This window comes from Balaenoptera ricei, chromosome 4 (genome assembly GCF_028023285.1).
Source record: "Balaenoptera ricei isolate mBalRic1 chromosome 4, mBalRic1.hap2, whole genome shotgun sequence".
Lineage (NCBI taxonomy): Eukaryota > Metazoa > Chordata > Mammalia > Artiodactyla > Balaenopteridae > Balaenoptera > Balaenoptera ricei.
Genome location: NC_082642.1, coordinates 71752062 through 71775088, shown reverse-complemented (window position 1 = coordinate 71775088; position 23027 = coordinate 71752062). Strand labels below are relative to the sequence as shown.

General features: G+C 37.6%; 1 protein-coding gene across 5 annotated transcripts in view; it reads left to right on the top strand.

Moving 5' to 3' along the window:
• Positions 1-23027, top strand: part of TBL1XR1 (TBL1X/Y related 1) — a 173191-nt gene that overhangs the window by 61387 nt on the left and 88777 nt on the right. The window lies entirely within an intron of this gene.

The window sequence follows — 23027 nt, the reverse complement described above, 5'->3', positions numbered from 1 at the left end:
TTTGAAGAGCATATACTTCGGAGGTGGTGACATAGTTCTTAATAGCAGCTGTTTTTGGAGTAACTATTATGAATAATTGTTTGAACGTAAGCAAATTACTTCACATCTTAGGGCCATTTTGTAAAATGTGGCAAATATATTCCTGCCTTTTCAAGTTGTTTGGGGGAGTAAATGAGATAACACATGCAAAGTAAAAAGGTGCTACATCGTGCGATACTGATTTAAATGTAGTAGATTTGGAAAAGAGGGAAATTAATATGAGTTAGAGCTGTCAAAACGAAACTTGAATAGAGACGATTGCACTTGAACTGTGATCTGAAGGATGGGTTGACTTTGGATAAAATATCTAGGTGTGGAGAATCCATTGGAAATTTTTAAGGGTAAAGCAATATGGTCAGATTAGTGTGGGAAATAAGATTAGAGTGATGAGATTGCAAGAACAGGTAAACCTTGATTTTTTAAAAAATTTAATTAATTAATTAATTTTTGGCTGCGTTGGATCTTCGCTGCTGCGTGTGGGTTTTCTTTGGTTGCGTCGAACGGGGGCTACTCTGTTGCGGTGCGCAGGCTTCTCGTTGCGGTGGCTTCTCTTGTTGCGGAGCATGGGCTCTAGGCACACGGGCTTCAGTAGTTGCAGCATGTGGGCTCAGTAGTTGTGGCTCGCTGGCTCTAGAGCACAGGCTCAGTCATTGTGGCTCACGGGCTTAGTTGCTCCGCGGCATGTGGGACCTTCCCGGACCAGGGCTCGAACCCGTGTCCCCTGCATTGGCAGGCGGATTCTTAACCGCTGCGCCACCAGGTAAGTCCAAACCTTGAATTTTGAGTATGAAGATCTGGATTCTATTCCAGCCTTTGTCATTGGCTAGTTGTTTGAATTGGGGTAAATTACTTAAGCTCTCTGGACTGTATTTTCAGCCCTATAACATGACTTGTAAATTGCCAGAGTTCTGCAGAGAGGAGAAACATCTCTGGTAGGTTGGAGTATTAAGGCAAGACTTTCAGCAGGAACTGAGCTTAGTCTCAAAAAATGGTTAGGCTCTGGATAGGATGAGAAGGAAAGGGAAAGCCATTAGAATAAGCATACTAAATTAAAGAAGGCACCATTGAAATTAAACCTACTCTATCACAGGTTAAGAAGGGATGCATGTTGGACAGTATTAGAAACTAAGGTTCAATTCTGGGCTCTGTAAGTGGGATCTTTATAATTATGTATAGCATTTAGAGTTGTGGAGTAGGAAAATGGCCCTCTCAGTTATTTGAATAAAGTTTGGTGAGACACGTATTGCAATATAACTAGATTCACTTTATGCAGCATTTTGGAATGATGGTTTGTGAATAGTTTGATTAGGGAGCCTAAGGGATTTTTGTTGGAGAGGAGGAGATACCTCAACTCTCTTCTTCCAGAAATTTGGTGTTAGAGATACCAAGATTTAGTGGAAGGAAAGGGCAACGACAGCACTGCAAATAAAATGACCTTGAAGAAAATGTGTGACATTGAAATATAGGCCTAAGGAGTTTTGGGAGTGTTTCTGCATATCAGTTGATTTTGGAGCTTCTGTTGATCTTGCAGGAACAATGAATGGTTTTGGAAGTATAGCCAATTAACAATGTTGTGATAGTTTCAGGTGCACAGCAAAGGTTTTCCTCCATATGTATACATGTATCCATTCTCCCGCAAACTCCCCTCCCATCCAGGCTGCCACATAACATTGCGCAGCGCTCCCTGTGTTATACAGTAGGTCCTTGTTGGTTGTCTGTTTTGAATACAGCAGTGTGGACGTGTGGATCCCAGTCCCCGTGTATTATAGTGTACTCATTTTGTGTGTACGTTCTCTTCTACTAGAATATAAACTGCAGGGAGTTTTCTTTACTGCTCTGTACCTATCATTTGAAATGATGCCTGGCATATAGTAGGCACTCAATACATAGTAATCAAATGAATGAAGAAATATGGTATTTCACAGCATAATGTGTAATTAATCCTAATAATAACTATGAATTAAGCCCAATAAATGAGAATTCACAAAAGGATTCTTTTAAAGTTTCCCTAAAGTCTTTCTACTTACTCCCTTTCTTGTTCCCCCTTTGTTTATGGGCTTTGCTTTGGTCAGTGAAAGGGGAATATGACAGGTCACATTTTAATTTCATCTAGGAATCCAGTCATGCTTTTGGATAAAAACATGTTGGCCAGATTTTTAGCCTTAATTGGAAAGGACACTTAACATCCTTTAATAGAATAAAGCCAGCAATTTAAAAGTTTATATTATACTAGTGATCATCTAAAATTTAAAACATATTTGGTAAAATTCCATACTTAAAGATTTTCTACCTAAAAATTATATTAAATCTTGTTAAATTACCAAATTACCAGTGATCGGGGTGTGCAAAAGGCAAGAGTAGTTAATGTTTGTTATTTGCATAAAGGAAGTTTTATTTCCAGTCTTTGGATGACCTAGAAAATCAGAAATTTCAGTGCTTTTTAAAAAAAAAAAATACCGTGGAAGTAATGAATGCATGTAATAAAGTAAAAAATAAAAGGGGGAGAGGACTTCTTTACTAGCCCTATCCTCAGGAGACAACGATGTTAAGAACTTTTGTTTTGGTTCTTTTGGTGGTTGCCATTATACATTTATTTTTGTCTTTCTTGATCTGTGAGCTTTATATGCAATTTATTGTCTTCAACTTTTAAATGAAATGTCCTTGATAACATCGTAGTGAAATGTGTTCTTTGAATAATGCCTTGGGGAGAGAAAAGTTGTTGTAGATTGACATAAAGAAAACATGAGAATGTACAATAATAAGAGGTTTATCAGGCAGGAGAAATATTGGGAACTGTCAAGGAAAAACATTACTGTGGTTTTCTTTCCTCACACACACAATACTTCTGACGCTGCTGATCACCAAACGTGTGGTAGTTTTTTCCACACCACTTCTCTGCAACACCAGCTGAGTGTCCTGCAGTTCATTTCAGTTCTGACACTGTGTACCTGTACTTAGCATCATCTCACAAGTTCAGGGGTCAGTCCCACAGGCTGCCCCAATTTCAGACGCCAGACACAAGTCCTAGGTTGTTGCTTCTGACGAACTGGCTATAAATTGGGGTTCCCATGACCCCCTTCCTGGGTGTGATGATTTGCTAGAATGGCTCATAGAACTTAGGAAACCACTTATTGACGTTTACCGGTGTATTATAAAAGGATTTGACAGAGGATACAGATGAACATCCAGATGGAAGAGATGCATAGGGCAAGGTATGGGGGAAGAGGTGAGGAGCTTCCATGCCCTCTACAGGTGCACCACCTTCCTAGTACCTTCATGCATTCAGCAGTCCAGTAGCTCTCTGAATCCCATCCTTTTGAGGATTTTATGGAGGCTTCGTCATGCAGGGCATGGTCAGTCCTTAACTCAGTCACCAGTCTCTCTCCCCTCGCTGGGGGATGACAGGGTGGAGTGGAAAGTTCCAAGCTTCTAATCATGGCTTGGTCTTTTTTGTGACCAGCCCCATCCTGAAGTTATCTGGGAGCTCACCAAGAGTCTCCTCATTAGAACAAAAGACATTCCTATCACCCAGCAAATTCCCAGGAATTTAGGACCTCTGTCAGAAATCATGATCTAACATCAAATATTAGAACAAAAGACATTCCTATCACCCAGCAAATTCCCAGGAATTTAGGACCTCTGTCAGAAATCAAGATCTAACATCAAATATTAGAACAAAAGACATTCCCAGTGCTCTTATCATTAGGAAATTACGAGGATTTTAGGAGTTCTGTGCCAGGAACTGAGGGCAGGTATGTGTATGTATTTTTTTCTATTATTTCACAGTATCAAATGGATCAAATTAGCTGTAAGGTCATTCTAGATATACCTTGAGCGAAAGTCTGGTGTTCCTCTGTGTTCTCCTTGTAAACTCCATGTCAGTCTAGGAATACATATCTGGGTATAATTGGACTTCAGGGAGATGCAGTGTCTGCCAAGTCTTTCTTTATGCAGAGAATTCCTTGGGGACTTGGAGTTTGAAGCAGTTCTAGAAGTTTATTTTTGCGTGTGTAGTATGGTTATAACTAGCCTGTTCTTTCACCCTGTACACTGTAAAGTCCATGGTGCTTAAATAGGCTCTGAATAAATGAATGACTGTTGAAGGACATCGAGAGTTTGAAGAAATAAGTGATTTTGAAAGAATAGATGTTTTATATTGGCTTGGAATGGGAAAAGTTTCTTAGAATGTGGCTTAACGGTAGTCATGGCCTGAGTATTCAGCACGTCCTGAATTTCTGACCAAGAACAATGGATAAAGTAAGTGAGGAAACGAAAAAATAAGTCAAAATTTATATACCTTTAAGAGATGTATAAAAGGCCATTGGTCCTAGACAACTTCTTTTTTTAAAATTTATTTTACTGAAATATAGTTGATTACAATGTTTTGTTTATTTCTGCTATATAGCAAAGTAGACTTTTTTCTGTTTACTACCTTGCATGGTCTAAAAAAGCAAATTGATGGGGTCATAACGTTCAGTGGTTCTTGGTTGACATTCATCTTATACTAGTGAACCCATTCTGGTCTTCAGTACTGCTTTTCTGTCCTTTGAACGAAATAGCCAGTTTTGCTCTATATTTCTCCCAATCATTGACACGGAAATCAAGCAGAATTTATTAAAGCTCCAAGTGGGATTTGCTGACTTCTTTCAATTTAGAAAATTAGTCTCTTACTAGTGGCATTAGAAGTTAGAGTGAATCATACTGTTAACATCATTATTACTATACTAGAGAAGATGCATATTAATGGAATTTATAGAGCGCATTAAATAGGGCAGGGTAGCAGACATCAGGGTAAACTAAGAGCTTACACTGCCTATAGGGAACTTCCTGGAATGGGAAACTACAGGTTATTTCCTATTCATGTTTGTAAGTTATTATTGATGTTATATTTAGAAAGAAAATAGTTTTAGACTTCACAGATATTCAGTAATCTATATGACATTCAAAAACAAAATAAAGGTACTATTTTAAAATACTGTTTAATTATGGAGAAGGCTTAATGGAAGCCTTATTAAACTTACCCATTATTTGCTATCACTGAAAGTTGTAATTCCCTGGAATTAAGTGTTGCTGTTTTAAGTAGTAGCCTCATTGCTTCTCAGCTACTGTTTGGAAGCCAGGGAGCAGGAATAAAAATGTTAGACTGATATTTCTTTAAAATGTGGACATTTGATTAATCCAATACCCACTGTAGATAATTGATAGTGATGTTAATTAAAAATGGGTATTACTTCTTAGGGGCCAAAATCTTGACCACCCCTGCTTCCCTGTTTGATAATCCTCTTTTTTTTCTCTCATTTTGTATCCAATATTTAATCCGGAAGTGATACCCCATTTTCAGAATGCCAATAGCAGTCTGTTTAAAAAAAAAAAAAAGAGTTCCATTTTTGTTTTTATAAAATAAACTGTGCATAGCATTCATGAAAACACGAAGTTTTCTGCATATTTAGATTGAGTGGATTGATTGATAGTTTATTCCAGCAAATATCTTCTATTAAAGGACAGCTCAGTGTGTTTCATCACACACAAAATCTAGTAAAATAACAGTGCTGTCATTAATTAAGTGCTTTTTATATCTCAGGTACTATTACATGCCTGATACGCATTCTCTTTTTTAGTTCTCATAACAACACCCCTATGTAGTTTTACAGATGAGAAGACAGATTTAGAGAGGTTGAATAACCAGCCTAATGTATCATACTCAGTAAGTGGTAGAGCCACAGTATTTTTGCAGTTCTATTCTAGTTCTGTGGGTCGTTTCTTTTGCCTTAAATCCAAGAATTTGGTGAAGAATGGGTGAAACTGTGAAATAGAAGACAGTGTGAATATTTATTGAGTGAATGCACTAATGTAATTGAATAATGGTAAAGAACTAGACATTTGTTTTTTATAATCGTGTATTGTAAAGAAATGGCTTGGCATGGGGTTATTAAGTACATCTGGGAAGGAGTAGGGAATTTGGTGTGGTTAGAAGAGAGCAAGGACATAAAATATTCAAATCACTCTGAGAGGGGAAAGCAAGAAATAAAAATGATAGGTATGAGATAGGGATATAATTTCATAGTGGCCGCGAATAAACCTAGAAGTTTTGAAAATGCCTAGACAGCTTCATTACAGTAAACACGTAAAGAACGTCCATGTTCTTTCAGATTTTATTTCCTCCAGTGTTAGAATGCCAGTAGAGCAAATTTGTCTACCTTCCTTGTCTTTCTTTCCAGGATCTTGGGGTTAGAAGCTGATGATGAAAGGAGTCCCTGCCTATTCTGTCCAGTTTTTGTCTGTAGAACAATGAAGGGAAAAATAGCAAACCTTAGACCTTTGTCAGCGATTCATTCACTTTAAGCTGTTGATAATTCTTTCTTTTTATGTAGTTGTCCTTTGCCTTCCCAGTTCCTCTAATCTGGCCTAAAGTGATCAACGGGATCAAAATCAAACCGTGAACCCTAAAAAGAGCAAAACTAGGAAATGCCTTTTAAGAGTAGCCATTATATTTTTAAATTTGCATCTGCATTTGTAATAGAGTGGCACTGCATTGAAATGGTTTTAAAATGGTTTACTAAGATGTGATAGTTATGATAATGTGTTTGGGTAATACAGTATTTTAGAGCGAAGTGTGGTTGTTAAATAAGTGGTCATGGTTCTTATTTTTTAGCCTTGGAACAAAAATTATACTTCCAGGATTCTGAATTTCACATATGGTTTTCATTAGACTAACATTTGTCTTCCTTCTTCCTGAAATTGATTTTGTGAGGGAGTGAAAAACAATACAGAGATGTTATTGTCATAGATTAAGGTACCTGTGCAGATAAGGTCTTCATTTTAACCACCAACCGCCTTTTGTGAGAGGGGTACATTTTACCATATTTGCCATGCTTTGTTCCAGGCATTTTTCAAGATAACATACCCTATATTGAAAGGAGACAGGCATATAAAATAAGTATCCACAGTGGTGGTAGAGCTTAGGTGGGATGTAGGTGATCTAAAATTTAGCTAGAGGATACAGCATATCCAAAGTCACGAGGGTGTGGGAGGTTTGGGGAACTGAAAACGTATTTGTGAAGTAACACCCTAGAGATAGAAAGTAATGGTGTTTGCTGATTGGTTAAGCTGTAGGAGATGAAGGAGGAGAAGGAGCCGTATTTCTAGCTTGAGTGACTGGAGGATGGAGCCATACACAGAGGTAGAGAATATAAGAAGAGGAGCAAGTTTGGGGTGGGAGATGAATTAAGTTTATATATGGTAAGTTTGAAATGCTTTGGGGACATCTAGGGAGAGAGTGATGTCCAGTTGGCTTCAAGTAACTGAAAGTACTACTTTAAACAAATTTTTAAAAAATAGGCAAGAAGTTGCTATTTTTTTATCCCATTGTCCTTAGTGGAAGGAATTTCATCAGGCTCATTGCCTCAGTTGAAAAATGGCTACTGCTTCAGGAGGCATCCTGTTAAATAATAAAGCAGAAGGAAGTGCTGCGTCTGTTGTTTATTTTCAGGAAAGCAAATGCTTCCCTAGCCTCTTCCCTTGCCTTGATGGCTGCCCTCCCCAACCCCTGTTTTTTAACTTTTAAATACACATAGCATTTCAAGAACTAGTTAGTTGTATGAAATACTTTAGGTCAAAAGTATTTGGAAGCTGGGTAGGCGTGGGTGGCGAAAAAGTTGTATTTATTGGTGGGTGGACTTATACTGTCCCGTGGTGGGGGGTACCTGAGGTCCATACTGTACTTGACTCCATCCTACCTGCAGCAATAAGAATTTGGATATAGATCTCTTCCTCCTAAGTGATACTTTCATTACAAATTATTTGTCGTGTTGGAGTAAGAAAACTCTTTTTGGAAACAAAGGTTTTGAAAATGGACTCGGGACACCTAGAGGAGGAGAGTGATGAGTTTAACCCCTCATTTGATGTCCCTTATTCTTCCTCTTATTAGTGTCGATCTTGGTCTAATAACTTCTTTGAGCCCAAGTTAGCTTGTTTCCGAAACGGAGATAGTAATACCTACTGTACAAGTTGGTTATGCGATTTAAATGATACTGAGTGCATAAGCAGTGCAGAGTTCGGTATTCATTTTGTTACTTCTGGTAAGAAATATTGAACCTCTGGGCCTCAATTTCTTTATAAACTAGACTGCTTTACTTTCTTTAACCTTCATATCATCAAAACAAATGCTCTATGCTATTTATAAGATACTTTTTATTTTAATTTTTTTTTTTTTTTGGTTGCACCATGCAGCTTATGGGATCTTAGTTTCCTGTCCTGGCCTGTGGTAGTGAAAGCACCGAGTCCTAACTACTTGTCCTCCAGGGAATTCCCTATAAGGTATTTTTTAGTTAGTTTGGTTTTATGTCTGTGTTGCCTTTATTTTTCAGAAATCAGAGAGCCTGTTTTTTTTGTGAGCCTAGTTCTTACTTTTTAAAAGAGATCAAAGGATTTTACAGTTCAACCCAGTCATTGCTTATATAGGAGCTGAATTAGTCCCATAGAAGCTTTAAGTTACAGGCCCAAGACCACTGACATCCTAGAGGCAGAGTAGGGATAAGGACCCAGGTGTGTTGTGAGGAAAGGGTTCACCGAACCTTTCTCTTTCTGTGGATAAATGACCTTGGTTTAATTTTTAGCTGTGTTTCATGTGACACATAAAGGTGGAATGTCAGCAATATTACCAGCCAGTGTGGAGCATGGCAAAATGGTCCCTGACTTGTGAATTGCATCTGGAGTGGGAGTGAATACCTGGTAGGAGGACGTGGTACATTCTTCTAACTGAGCATGTCCCTTGATGGGTTGGGTCCCCTGGAAGCTATATGCATGAGACTCTTAAAAGATGGTATTGGTTCCTCTGCGGAGCTTAAGGTTTCCAAGCCAGGGTGGCTTCCACACCCATCTATGAATTCTTGCACCCTTTTACCTGAGCAATCACGTGGTGGTGGTAGGAGGGAGAAGTGCAAAGACAGCAGCTCCTGGATTGCATGTTCTGCTGTCTGATACCCTGATAGGCTTTCCTGTCCTATAGCCTTCTGAGTGAACAGGTTACAGCTGCGGCCGGCTTAGGTTTTGGGAATTCCTCTAGTCGGAATCATCAGGGTAGTTCTTTTCATCTGATTGGTTAGCCTTGACTTGAGATCAAGAGGCCGTGAACAATCATGCACAACAGATTTTCATCCTCTTTGATTTTCCTCAAAATATTCTTTAAACAATTTCTGGCTTATTTCCCTTCTTAAGAGGAAGAGGTAAGATCTTGTTGCCACTCCACAAATCTTACCAGCACTACCACCCCCGTCGCTGGAATCTAGAATTACATTTTAGGTATGATAGTGGGTACAAGCTATAGAGATACTCTTATTTTTTCCAGGATTTTACAGTTGAAGTTATTGTTGTTCTACTAAAGAATATGGAACACAGTGGGAGGAGGGTGAACAAGACCAGAGACCCTTAAGCATTTGAGGACACCTTGGTTTACATCCACAGTTGTGTTTAGTTCTTTTTCCCTAGTTAAGTATTTTAAGGTGATGATGGGTAGGTAAGTGTATGAAGTACTAGGCACAATATAAGCATTTGGTGGATATTAAAAAATTGAGTCTTTTTTCTAAACTGTAGTAGGACTTAAGTGACCAGGCATTCCGTTTCAGTGACATTTTTCTGTTTTTCAGTATCCTGTGCCTTGAAAAAGTTTGAACCTCTTTGATGTTAACTTTGTAAGAATGCTTGTATGAAAAATAATTTGACTGAACAGACTCTGGGCAACAGTTACGAAGGTTCTCTTATTTAGCGTATCTTTTCTTTTGCATTTGATAACTTTTATGATGGTCTCCATAATATTATAATGCTAAATATTTAAATAAACCTGTCACTTATAATGCCTAATATCTATCCTAGGAATTATGGCTTCATAATACATAGTAGATGTAGGTAAGAACAGACATTTCAGAGAAAAAATTAGAGTAATTGAAATATAGATGACCTATTTTGTGAATATGGAGGTTCTGTTTCCAGCACTAAGCTGACAGCATCAAGATAAGGCACATCTTCACACATGATTGCCTGAATACAAAACATAGAATGTACAATAGCTTCCTGAGTATCTCGCCACCTCTCAATTGAAATACAAACCAGTTCTGACCATCCTACTGCTACTGCAGTGTGGGCACCAGCTTCTCCTTCCCCCAGAAAACTCCTAATTCTCTTCACCCTATTTGGACTTTTTCATTTTTTTAAAAATGTGTTTTGTGTTTTTTTGTTGTTTGCATTTTGTTTTTTATTTATTTTATATATTTAAAAATTTTTTTTTGCTGTGCCATGGCATGCGGGATCTTAGTTCCCCGACCAGGGATGGAACCCGTGCCCCCTGCAGTGGCAGCATAGATTCCTAACCTCCGGACCACCAGGGAATTCCCTTTTTCATTTTTCATAGCATTTATCACCTTTTACATAACAAGTAATTTTAAATTCTGCTGGAATTTGAACTTTGTGAGGGCAAGGATCTTTATTTACTGATGTATTATAGTAATTTTGTTCCATTGTTAATATTATGGATATCTAGTAGAGATGTTAATATTAATGTCAACAATATCTGGTAGAGATGTAAATAAAACTTTTCTTCTCCTTCTTTCTCCCCTCCCCCTCTCTTTTCCATTCTCTCCACAGTTCTGTTGTCTATTGCAGGATACATCTTAGAGTCAGCTTTAAAAAAAAAAAAAAACAAAAAACCCCAAAACCTACTGTTTAACTTAGTTTAGAGATAAACATGGATTTTAAATTACATTGCATCCTGGTCTCCTGAAGGAGAATCTGGCTTTCTTCTCAGTTTGCCTTTTCTTGAGTAACTGATGCATCTCTAATGCAGAGAGTTCATTTATAGCATGCGGATCCTTTGTTGTTGATGGAATTTTTAGTTGCTTTGATATTAGAGAAGTGGGAGAAGTTAAGAAAATTGACATTTTGTTTTAAATATAGTTCTGTCTATAGATAATTTTATGAACTTGTTTTTAAAAAAATAATTACAAATACCCAATTTACTTGTTTCTTTCCCAGATTTATCTGTGAATTATATTATGATTTAGGAGTGTTAGAAAATGTGGAAACATCTTTTGCAGTAACAGTTTAGTTCACATTATAGAAGTGATTTTTGGTGTCCAGTTATCACTAACCGTGTCAAAAAAGTAAAATACAAGATCATTTTCTCTTAATTAAAAATATGCAAAATAATTCTTCTTACTCACTACTTGGTGAACATTAGCTAGTATTGGCAAAACTTATGGCCAACATTTTTTCTTGCTTCCATTTGCTCTGGCCAAGAGAGTTCATTTCCAGGACCACTTTGATATTTCTATGCCTTCATTGTTCTCTTTCTTTGCTGTTGTTGTTGTGTTTTTTTTTTTAATATTTCCCATTGCTATTTTTATAATCTCTTGGTAAGTCATAAAAGTCATAAAGTTTTTAAATTTAGAACCTAAATTTTTAATCTTTCAGTACTATTCTTAATCCTTTTGTATTCTTTTACACTCTACAAGCAAGTTATAAGTAGCTGATATTTATTAGTATTATTTCTGTGTGAAAACATCTTTAGAGATTTAATAGGATTGGTGCTCACTTGTTTTTAAATCATAGTTTTTTTTTTCTTACAATAACCCAAACTATATGTTCATACTTGCTGTGAAGCTGTCTAGTGCTCACACAGTCCCAGCAGAGTGTAGTCTTGTAGAATAGCCTCATTCTGCAGATGAGGATACTGAGGACTTGACTTGCTCATGGTTGTAAGGGTGAGACGTGAAAGACTTGTGTTTTTAAGCAGCAAGAGTAGAAATCTTTCGTTCTTTCCATTCTGCCTCCACTGCCTTTTAAGTCTGAAGATGGCAGAGAAATACTAGAGTTTTAATACGCTTCCTTTCTGATTGAACTTCATTATTATGTATAGTGCCATATAAGATAACATGTTTGAATGCATTGGAAAGTTACCTTCCTATAGAATGGTTACATAGTTTTAGTGGAGAATGCTCGAGTAATTTATTTTTGCTTGGTCTGTTTACTTTATTTGATTAAAAAAATTTTTCTTTTAAATTTTGTTTAACCTAAAAGTGTTATGCTCTGTCCTCGATCAGTAGAATTTTGGATGGTCTTGGGCATTACTTCAGGGGCAAAAAGTGTTGCCTGTAGCCCTTATTTTTGTATGTGTGTTTTGAATAAAGTTTTTGTGGAAACAGAAATACCCATTCATTTCTATATTGTCCGTGACTGCTTTGCACTGTAATAGCAGAGTTGAGTGGTTGTGAGAGACTGTGTGGTCTGCAAAACCAAAAATATTTACTTTCTGGCCATAGTGTCAACCTCTATACCATTGCATGACAGTGACTGGAAAGTCAGGTGGAACCTTTGTGTAGTATTCATATAGTCTCTGTTGGTGCTTTATTGTAATTTGGGTGGTGGGCAGGGAGAGGGGTAGTGTTTTGTATTGAAGTAAATAAATTGAATTACTTAAGAAAGGTGGTCTTTTTTCTTTTCATGACCCCCTGGAGAGAGTGAGTGTGAAAAGTGTATATGTGTGTCCCTATTCCTGTGTTTGTGTGTCCTGAGTGGATCAGGCAGACAACACAGTGTATTTGCTGGTTTAAATGTTTCATTTTAAATTTGGTGAAATTGAAAGCAGTCTGGCAAACCAACATCAGATGAGAATTAGGCATATTTTAGAATTATGAATATGTAATTTATTTTATAATATACTCAGAATGAATTATGTTAAAAGGCAGCCCTGATTTCTTAAAGGGGTGTATTTCTGACTGCCATTCTGATAGAAATATGGTAGTTAAATGAGCAATTTGTTTTAACTTACTGAAGGCAAAACATTTGTTGGTACTGCCTAGATTATACCTTAAGCTTTTCTATATGTAAGGAAATACTCTTAAGACACACAAGAGTGACTCTTCTGAATCTGAGTAGAGATAGAAATGTAACATTTTAAAATTCTGAACCTAACATCTAATTTAATGTAAATATATTTTTTTCTTTTTGTGTCTAGAGTACTTCAGAATGACAGTTTCATTTCAGTAATTATCTGCTGGCATGTTCTTAATTTTAAAAAAAAGTTAAGAAGCATATTCCAAATATTTCAGTTACAAACTGAAAGTTGAAGACTTGGTTTTGAAGAGGCTCTGCTTCAGTGTGTGTTCATTGTCACTCCGTGTGGTCACACTGGTTAAGATAACTGTCATGTTCAGGCACACTGCAAATCTGTTGTAATTTAAGACTTTTATCCATCATTACTCTCTTTTGTGTGTGCATATAGTAATGCTCTTATATCAACTCACAGAAGACAAAGCTGGACTCTACAGTCATATAGCACACAGCATAGCAGAATATGAATGGGCAGTTGGTGTCCTGCACAGAAGTTCGCAGCCAAGGGGACAAGTGGGTGCTGACATTCAGGCCACACACACATTCAGCCAAGCCATTTCCCTGGTATTGGGACCGTGTCTTCTCAGAGGAAAGGCCTCGTTACTTATATGTATTATTTTTAAATGATTTGAGTTCTGTGCCAGGCACTGTTTAACATTTTATAAATATTAAGTTTTTCAACTCTCATAACAGTTTATTTTACAGATGAGGAAACTGAGGCACTGAGAGGTTAAGTACCTTGTCTTAGATCATCTAGCTGTAATTTCAGAGCTGTGTGATTCCACAGTTCAGGCTCCTAACTCTCTGTACTGTAATATGCCTTCTCTTTTTTTCTAATCTGTCCTGCTGGTGTCTAATTTGCACAAAGGTGCTGCAGAGGTTATTGGTGGCCCTGATAGCATACTTGAATGAGTTGGAAGGCATTGGACAGGGCACACATACAACCCCGTATCATATCCCACTGTAATAACTTCCTTGCTGAGTGATAATCCAGGTTTTGTTTAAAAATTTCCATTGATTTGTAGAACAGTTTTTCATTAGAGTGAGCAGAAAAAATATCTTTCTATAACCTCTATCTACTACTTAGCATTTTGTGGCACAAAGCTGAGTCTCATTTGGTCTTTCTGTGTCTTTTTATCTAAATGTAGGTATCAGCAATGTTCGTTTTGTGGTCTGTCTGGCTCTCTTTCTGTTTGAGATGTCCTCATTATTATTGTCCTTCCTTTCCTAATTCATTTTTGGGGAGAAGGATTGAGTTTATCATTTATCTTTTGTTTCTTTTGTTCATCTTAAAATCAAATTAATAAAACTTTTACTCAATGTAGTATGTTTCCGTCTCTAGTTCTGAGAATGAGAGGACTCACTTTGCAATGCTAATGTTATTGAAAGAAGTGATCCCTCTGTACTTTCCCCCTCTCCCCCCCAGCCCCACAGATTAATAATTAGACTCTGACTAGTAAAACTCCCCATCCTGCCCTTTCCTGCCACGTAGTCCAGTGGTTCTCAACCCCATTGGAATCATCTGTGGGAGCTTTTAAACTCAACGGATGTGCAGATTCTACCTTAGACTAACTAAATCCAAGTGAAGGACCCACTATGTCACAGGTTAGAATCTGGAAAGGTATTTCTGTAGGACAGAGTTAATCAAAGACCCAACATCCCTGACAAAGCTGTTCTCGTTTCTTCTGGGAATGGATTGTTCAGCAGAATTTTTGTGTTGTCTTAGCCTAATTAACTATTCAAATTTTTTGGTATCTTGAATCAATTATTCAACCCTTGGGAAGAGTAAATAATCTAATAAGATTTGGAATTATGTCAGTTCTTTCTTCTAACTTGTTAAGTGCCCAGGTACCTACCTGTGTGGTCTTAGGCAAATTTGGAATATGGAGAGTTTAGGGTTTTTTTTTCAGTCCCATTATTTCTTAGATCCTTATGCTATTTCTATTGCCTCCTTTTACCCTTTACTTGTTTCTTCCTCCCAAACTACTTAAAAAAAAAAAAAAAGATTTAGCTCCTATCAGCTTTGTCTTAAGAAAACAATGTCAGGTCTGTCATATTTCTAAGGCATCTTAAGTTATAAGTTGCACCATTAATTTAGTAACAGTTTTTTGGGGGGGGGAAGGAAAAAAGAAATTAGTTACAGTTACACAGTGTTGATGTTCTCACCTTTTAAAAAATTAAATGACAATACTATATTTATTCATACATCTAAAAAATTTTTTAAATTGGAGTATAATTGCTTTACAATGTTGTGTTAGTTTCTGCTGTACAACAAAGTGAATCAGCTATATGTATATGTATACCCCCTCCCTCTTGAACCTCCTCCCCGCCCCACCATCCTCACCCATCTAGGTCATCACAAAGTACCTAGCTGAGCTCCCTGTGCTATACAGCACGTTCCCACTAGCTGTCTGTTTTACACATGGTAGTGTATATATGTCAATCCTAATCTCCCAATTCGTCCCACCTTCCCCTTCCCGCACTGTGTCAACATCTCTACATCTGCGTCTCTATTCCTGCCCTGCTAATAGGTTCATCTGTACCATTTTTCTAGATTCCACGTGTATGTGTTAATATATGATATTTGTTTTTCTGTTTCTGACTTCACTGTGTATGACAGACTCTAGGTCCATCCACATCTCTACAAATGATCCGATTTCATTCCTTTTTATGGCTGAGTAATGTTCCATTTCATACATTTTTATATCACCTTTCTAGCATCACAACTTAAGTTTGAGTCTGAGCCTTTTCTCATATTCAAGTTCTCTACCATTGAAAGTTAGTGAACTGGAAGACTTTGATGGGTGGATGTTAGTGCCTAAAAATAAATTTTACTTTTAATAACACTTGAAACTGCCCAAACCAGCCTTTAATTTAAAAATCTCTGTGGCTTTGTATGAGAGAGTTTATTGTTTTTATTGTTTTTAATTGCATTGCTTACTTCCTGACAGGCAAATTTTGGGGTGCTTGATAGTTTTTTGTCTTTTTCTGCACAATAGTGTTTTTTTGGTATAAATGTAATATAAAATTCAACCACATGTGATACTACCGTTGAAACTAACTCAACTGAAGTAATAATTGGATGACTAGACACCAGTGCATGTTTAAATTTTTCTTTGTGTGGGTTTGTGGTCTTGTGTATTTTTTATTTTTAGAAAATTTGGGATCATAATATACAACTTTTAAATTCATTTTCTCTAAATCACTTAAATAACAAAGCAAAGTGAAAATCAGAGTCAGTGATGGCAGAGTTGTGTTTGACCTGACTGTTCTGCCTCTAAGCCTGATCTCAGGGTCAGTTTTCTTAAGATAACCCTCTGTCCCAGCTCATTCCCCCTTTTCACTCACCGCATCTTTTGGCTGCCCAGAATATTATCTGTGTATATGATTCCGTGGGAAATGAGAATAGGGTGAGGAGAGTGCGGGATATAATGCTTTAGAGCTTTGATGAATGTGTAGTATGTTACTTGAGATTGCCACGTTGTAGAAGGCAACTAACAAAGTCATTCTGTGTGAAATGGATCAGTGGAATTGAGAAGATTCAGTTGAAACTTTGATTTACAAATATACTCCTTTTAAAAAAGTTCCAGTTGGAGGTAATCACCATTTATTTATTGTGCTTTGAATCTTGTGCTAAGCAATTTAATTTGAACTTTATCTGTGATTTTTCTTTTGTCCAGAAGTTCACTTAACAAAAACCTTTCTAAGCAGGTTAATTATGATAGCATTGTTATGTTTTTCTCTTAATTCTTGAGAAGATTTCCCCCAATTCTCCAAATTTAAAAAATTCATTTGTAATTTCTGTTCCTTAAGGATAACCAGGTACACATTCTTGACTTTGTTACTGACCACTAGGTTCTAGATTAGATTATGTCACTACTATAAATTATAAGCAAATTTTTTTTTGTTTCTACCTTTTTCTAGGGAAGGGGCTCATAATCCATTAGCTTTTTTTTTCTTTTGAATTTTATTTTATTATTTTATACAGCAGGTTCTTATTAGGTATCTATTTTATACATATTAGTGTATACTCGTCAATCCCAATCTCCCAATTCATCCCACCAACACCCCCCCCCACCCCACCCGCTTTCCCCCCTTGGTGTCCATATGTTTGTTCTCTACATCTGTGTGTTTATTTCTGCCTTGCAAACTGGTTTGTCTGTACCATTTTTCTAGATTCCACATATATGTGTTAATATACAATATTTGTTTTTCTCTTTCTGACTTAATTTACTCTGTATGACAGTCTCTAGGTCCATCCACGTCTCTACAGATGACCCAATTTCATTCCTTTTTATGGCTGAGTAATATTCCATTGTATATATGTACCACATCTTCTTTATCCATTTGTCTGTCGATGGGCATTTAGGTTGCTTCCATGTCCTGGCTATTGTAAATAGTGCTGCAGTGAACATGGGGGTGCATGTGTCTTTTTGAATTATGGTTTTCTCTGGGTATATGCCCAGTAGTGGGATTGCTGGGTCATAGGGTGATTCTATTTTTAATTTTTTAAGGAACCTCCATACTGTTCTCCATAGTGGCTGTATCAATTTACATTCCCACCAAGAGTGCAAGAGGGTTCCCTTTTCTCCACACCCTCTCCAGCATTTGTTGTTTGTAGATTTTCTGATGATGCCCATTCTAACTGGTGTGAGGTGATACCTCACTGTAGTTTTGATTTGCATTCCTCTAATAATTAGTGACGTTGAGCATCTTTTCATGTGCCTCTTGGCCATCTGTATGTCTTCTTTGGAGAAATGTCTATTTAGGTCTTCTCCCCATTTTTTGATTGGGTTGTTTGTTTTTTTAATATTGAGCTGCATGTGCTGTTTATGTATTTTGGAGATTAATCCTTTGTCCATTGATTCGTTTGCAAACATTTTCTCCCATTCTGAGGGTTGTCTTTTCGTTTTGTTTATGGTTTCCTTTGCTGTGCAAAAGCTTTGAAGTTTCATTAGGTCCCATTTGTTTATTTTTGTTTTTATTTCCATTACTCTAGGAGGTGGGTCAGGAAAGATCTTGCTGTGATTTACGTCAAAGAGTGTTCTTCCTGTGTTTTCCTCTAAGAGTTTTATAGTGTCCGGTCTTATGTTTAGGTCTTTAATCCATTTTGAGTTTATCTTTGTGCATGGTGTTAGGGAGTGTTCTAATTTCATTCTTTTACATGTAGCTATCCAGTTTTCCCAGCACCACTTATTGAAGATTCTGTCTTTTCTCCATTGTATATCCTTGTCTCCTTTGTCATAGATTAGTTGACCATAGGTGCATGGGGTTATCTCTGGGCTTTCTGTCTTTTCCATTGATGTATATTTCTGTTTTTGTGTCAGTACCATATTGTTTTGATTACTGTAGCTTTGTAGTGTAGTCTGAAGTCAGGACGTCTGATTCCTCCAGCTCTGCTTTTTTTCCCTCAGGATTGCTTTGGCTATTCCGGGTCTTTTGTGTCTCCATAGAAATTTTAAGATTTTTTGTTCTAATTCTGTAAAAAACGCCATTGGTAATTTGATAGGGATTGCATTGAATCTGTAGATTGCTTTGGGTAGTATAGTCATTTTCACAATATTGATTCTTCCAATCCAATCCATTAGCTTTTAAAAGAGATCTGTAAATCAAATAAATTTGCCTTTGGAGACTGCAGGGTAGTATGTCTGAAGATCAGTCAGAATATACTGTTGTGCTGTTTTATAGGATTTTTGCATCTTAAAAAAAAATCCTAATTTTGTATAGGTGGTAGATTTAAGATGATGTCTGCTGAGATAGCAGTTTCAGTTTCTGTACTGAAAGATTAATACTTCATTTATTTTAGGTAAAATGTTCTGAAATACAGATTCTAAAAGCAAAACTTTTTGTTTGGAGACAGAACCAAAGCCTACAAACATTTATTTCATCACAAGAAGTAAAGCACATGGGTTTAGTTTATGTAGTACATCAAGTAGTTGGTCGCTGTACACATTTTATAATGTGACTTATCATAGAGTTTTTTTTTTTAATGGCAAAAGATCAACCTTTATTGGCCACTTTCTGGAAGTGATACTAAAATTATTGGTATAGCCAGGCTCTCCTAAGTATTTTTAAAAAACAAAGCAAGATTCACTGTTGAGTTCCTCCTTATCATTGCGATTTATTTGTGTTGTAATTCAGTATCTACTGTGTTTTATTTTCGAGTATGTATGTACCTATTCCCACACATTTAGATACTATATCATTTTATCAATAAATGTATCTCAAGAACTGTGTATGCTCAGGGCACTATTCTTCTGTGGTGGGACAGCAAGATGAACAGATTAGTCCCTGGCCTGGGGAGGTCTGATAGGGGAGGCATGGTGAGAGAATAAGGCATTGCAGAGCTGTGGTGAGAGAGACTGGTATTTCTCTCTCAGTGGGTGAGTAATCAAGGGAGGAAGCTGATTTGGGCTGAACCTTGAAAGAGGAGTTGGACTGGGTTTGTGGGCGGAGCCACAGTAGAAGGACATTTCTGGCAGAGGAATGAGCAGTGTCATGGCAGCCTAAGAGTGCAGAGAACATAGAGGGTGATATGCTGCAGTGAGAGTACAGGAGGTTGAGCAAGTGAGATTATAAAGGCAGTTGTTAAGGATACACATGGTTTTGGTTTTTGGACAATTTGAATCGCTTTAGTACAAATAGCTTTAATATATTGGATTATCTCAGATCACCTTAGATTTTTATAATTCCTTTGTAGAATATATAATTTTATCTTTTAAAGTTCAGATACTCATTTTATAAAGCTGAAGAATTGTGATGTATGCTTTAGAAATGCACTGCACAATGGCCAGGGCATAGGTAAATGGGTCGACTAGGAAAACATTAATACAGAAACCAAAATACAGCCCTGCATATGTTTTTTTAAAGTTCCTGGGAATTCCCTGGCAGTCCAGTGGTTAGGACTCCGCGTTTCCACTGCAGGGGGCATGGCTTCGATCCTTGGTTGGGGAACTAAGATCTGCAAGCCACACGGTGTGGCTGAGGGGAAAAAAAATTCTCAGTTTTTCAGATTTTATTGTATGTGCAAATGGGCAGACCTGTTGATACACCATTTTCCACAGATTTATTCACCCTTCATATCCTAGAATCAGATATTTAACCCCTTCAATATTTATTAGATCACCTTTGTGGCCTTTTCCCATGAGGAGCTGTAGTCTAATAGGAAAAGCTGAATGAGTGAATGAATGAATGAGGAAAAGAAAGGAAGAGAAAATACGTTTAGAGAAAACTGAGGTTAGAGACCTCTGTGAGAGTGATGAGAGAACTAACCACAAAAAAGTAAGAGGAGAGAACCAGGGAGAGGAGGTAAAAGAAAGACTAGCAACTGGAATGATCTGATTTAGTATTTCCCTAAGGTACATGTGTGTAAGTTTGTGTGTGTTGTGTGTGTACACACAATAGTAGTGAAAACAAATATCCATTGACGTACAGTGTGCAGTTACTCCATATACGTTCATTTGAGACTTTAAAAATTAAATATAATTAATATTTAATATTGCGGTTGATTTGCACCCTCATTTGGCTGTGATGTCAGAGAGTCATGTATAACATGGGGTACATAACGGTATTCAAAAGAGTTGGGGGTTCCGCAGGGCAACAGTGGCACTCCCATTCATTCATTCCATTTCTGGGAATTGCCATGCATTTGAGCTTATTCATGTATGTTTACTTGTGTTTGATGATACAGATTTGTGGATTATATTATCCAGTTTTAACTGAACCCCACAAAACAGACTAATAATGTAACGATTCCTGCAAAGAAACTGAATATAAGAAACATGAATAAGAATAGGAAGCAAGAAAATGGTAGAGCTGATACTTAAACTATTAGAATAAGCTTTTCATCTGTCATGATCTAATTATTTTAGAAGGTGGCTGAAAAAATTGGAGATTCTCAAGAAAGATATTTGACAGACAGGCATCGTTCACTATTAGTACTGATGAACCTTACTCTAAAAGTAAATTGTGACTTGAGTTAGTAGTTAATAATGATATAAAACCATCATGATTAAGAAGACATTCAAAAGTTAAGGACCTAGAATGTTATAAACAAGATTGGGGCTTCCCTGGTGGCGCAGTGGTTGAGAATCTGCCTGCCAACGCAGGGGACACGGGTTCAAGCCCTGGTCTGGGAAGATCCCACATGCCACGGAGCAACTAGGCCCGTGAGCCACAATTACTGAGCCTGCGCGTCTGGAGCCTGTGCTCCGCAACAAGAGAGGCTGCGACAGAGGCCCGCGCACCGCGATGAAGAGTGGCCCCCACTTGCCGCAACTAGAGAAAGCCCTCGCACAGAAACGAAGACCCAACACAGCCAAAAATAAATATAAATAAATAAAAATTAAAAAAAAAAACAAACCAAACTTTAAACAAGATTGTATCACTGTAAATATGTAAATAATTTATCTCTTTTTTTTTTTAATAAATTTATTTTATTTTATTTATTTATTTTTGGCTGCATTGGGTCTTCGTTGCTGTGCGTGGGCTTTCTCTAGTTGCGGCGAGTGGGGGCTACTCTTCGTTGCGGTGCATGGGCTTCTCATTGCGGTGGCTTCCCTTGTTGTGGAGCACGGGCTCTAGGTGCGTGGGCTTCAGTAGTTGTGGCACATGGGCTCAGTAGTTGTGGCTAGTGGGTTCCAGAGCACACAGGCTCAGTAGTTGTGGCGCACGGGCTTAGTTGCTCTGTGGCATGTGGGATCTTCCCAGCCCAGGGCTCGAACCCGTGTCCCCTGCATTGGCAGGGGGATTCTTAACCACTGCGCCACCAGGGAAGTCCCTATCTTTATTTTTTACTTCGGTTTTGTGTGTTTTAAAATGTATGACATTTAGTAGCATATGTTAATTATTTATAAGTAATTAGAATGAATGTATGCCAAACTACATAGCTTAGAGCTCAAAAATTCATGAAGACTTTATAGTAAAATAATGGATGTTCGTAACAAATGACCCTGAGTTAGACAGAGCCTAGCAGTAATCTAGTTTTTATTTGAACTCAATCATGATGTCTATAGGACATTTCCCCAATAGGTGCTAGAAAATATCTACTAACTAGCTCACAAATGTTTTGTGCCAGAAAGCCTTGGGGCTCACTTACCTGTCTTGAAGCCCAGGAGGCTGGTGGAATATCGTATGTTGATATAGCTATGTATAATTCCAGTTATAAGTGTGTGGCGTGTTTAATAAATATTATTTTAATTCCTAGATCTTTTTTTAAAAATTATTTGTTTATTTATTTATTTATGGCTGTGTTGGGTCTTCGTTTCTGTGCGAGGGCTTTCTCTAGTTGTGGCAAGTGGGGGCCACTCTTCATCGCGGTGCGCGGGCCTCTCACTAGCGCGGCCTCTCTTGTTGCGGAGCACAGGCTCCAGACGCGCAGGCTCAGTAATTGTGGCTCACGGGCCCAGCTGCTCCGCGGCACGTGGGATCTTCCCAGACCAGGGCTCGAACCCGTGTTTCCTGCATTGGCAGGCAGATTCTCAACCACAGCGCCACCAGGGAAGCCCCCCTAGATCTTCTTACAGCTCAACTATCTGAAAGTTACATAGCAGCACTGAAGTTATTTAGTGTGGCCTTGGAGTTGGTAATGAGCACAAATGAGGATTCCAGTCAATTAAAGATAAAATTAGAGAGGAGCAAATTTCAAGGGATTAAATTCTTTCTGTATTTATTCAGTGTATTTGCTTAGTTATCTTTTTAGTGTTAGTGACTTAATTCACCTTTTTGGTGTACGAAGAAAAGCTCTTGCATTTCTTTGTGTGGCCTCAGCTTGTACTCCTGCAGAAAAATGCACTCTACGTTTGCACACGGTGGAAGCTGCCCTGGTCAGTGTTCCACCTGGGAGTCGCCACTCTGACAGGGTTGTGAAAAACCACTCGTATATTTGCAAAAAAGGTTGTTGGAAAATAATGTGCTGTGACTCAGCAATTGAGAAGACTGGGTAAACTCCGTAGAATATAAATTCTGAAGAGATACGGTTTAATAAGTTTTGATTGAAATTGTTTCAAAACCAATTAGGTATTTCTCTTTATTGTATTAAACAGAATGTATAGCATATAAGTTTATACCATTCTTTACAGCTCCTGATGATAGATTATGAATCTGCT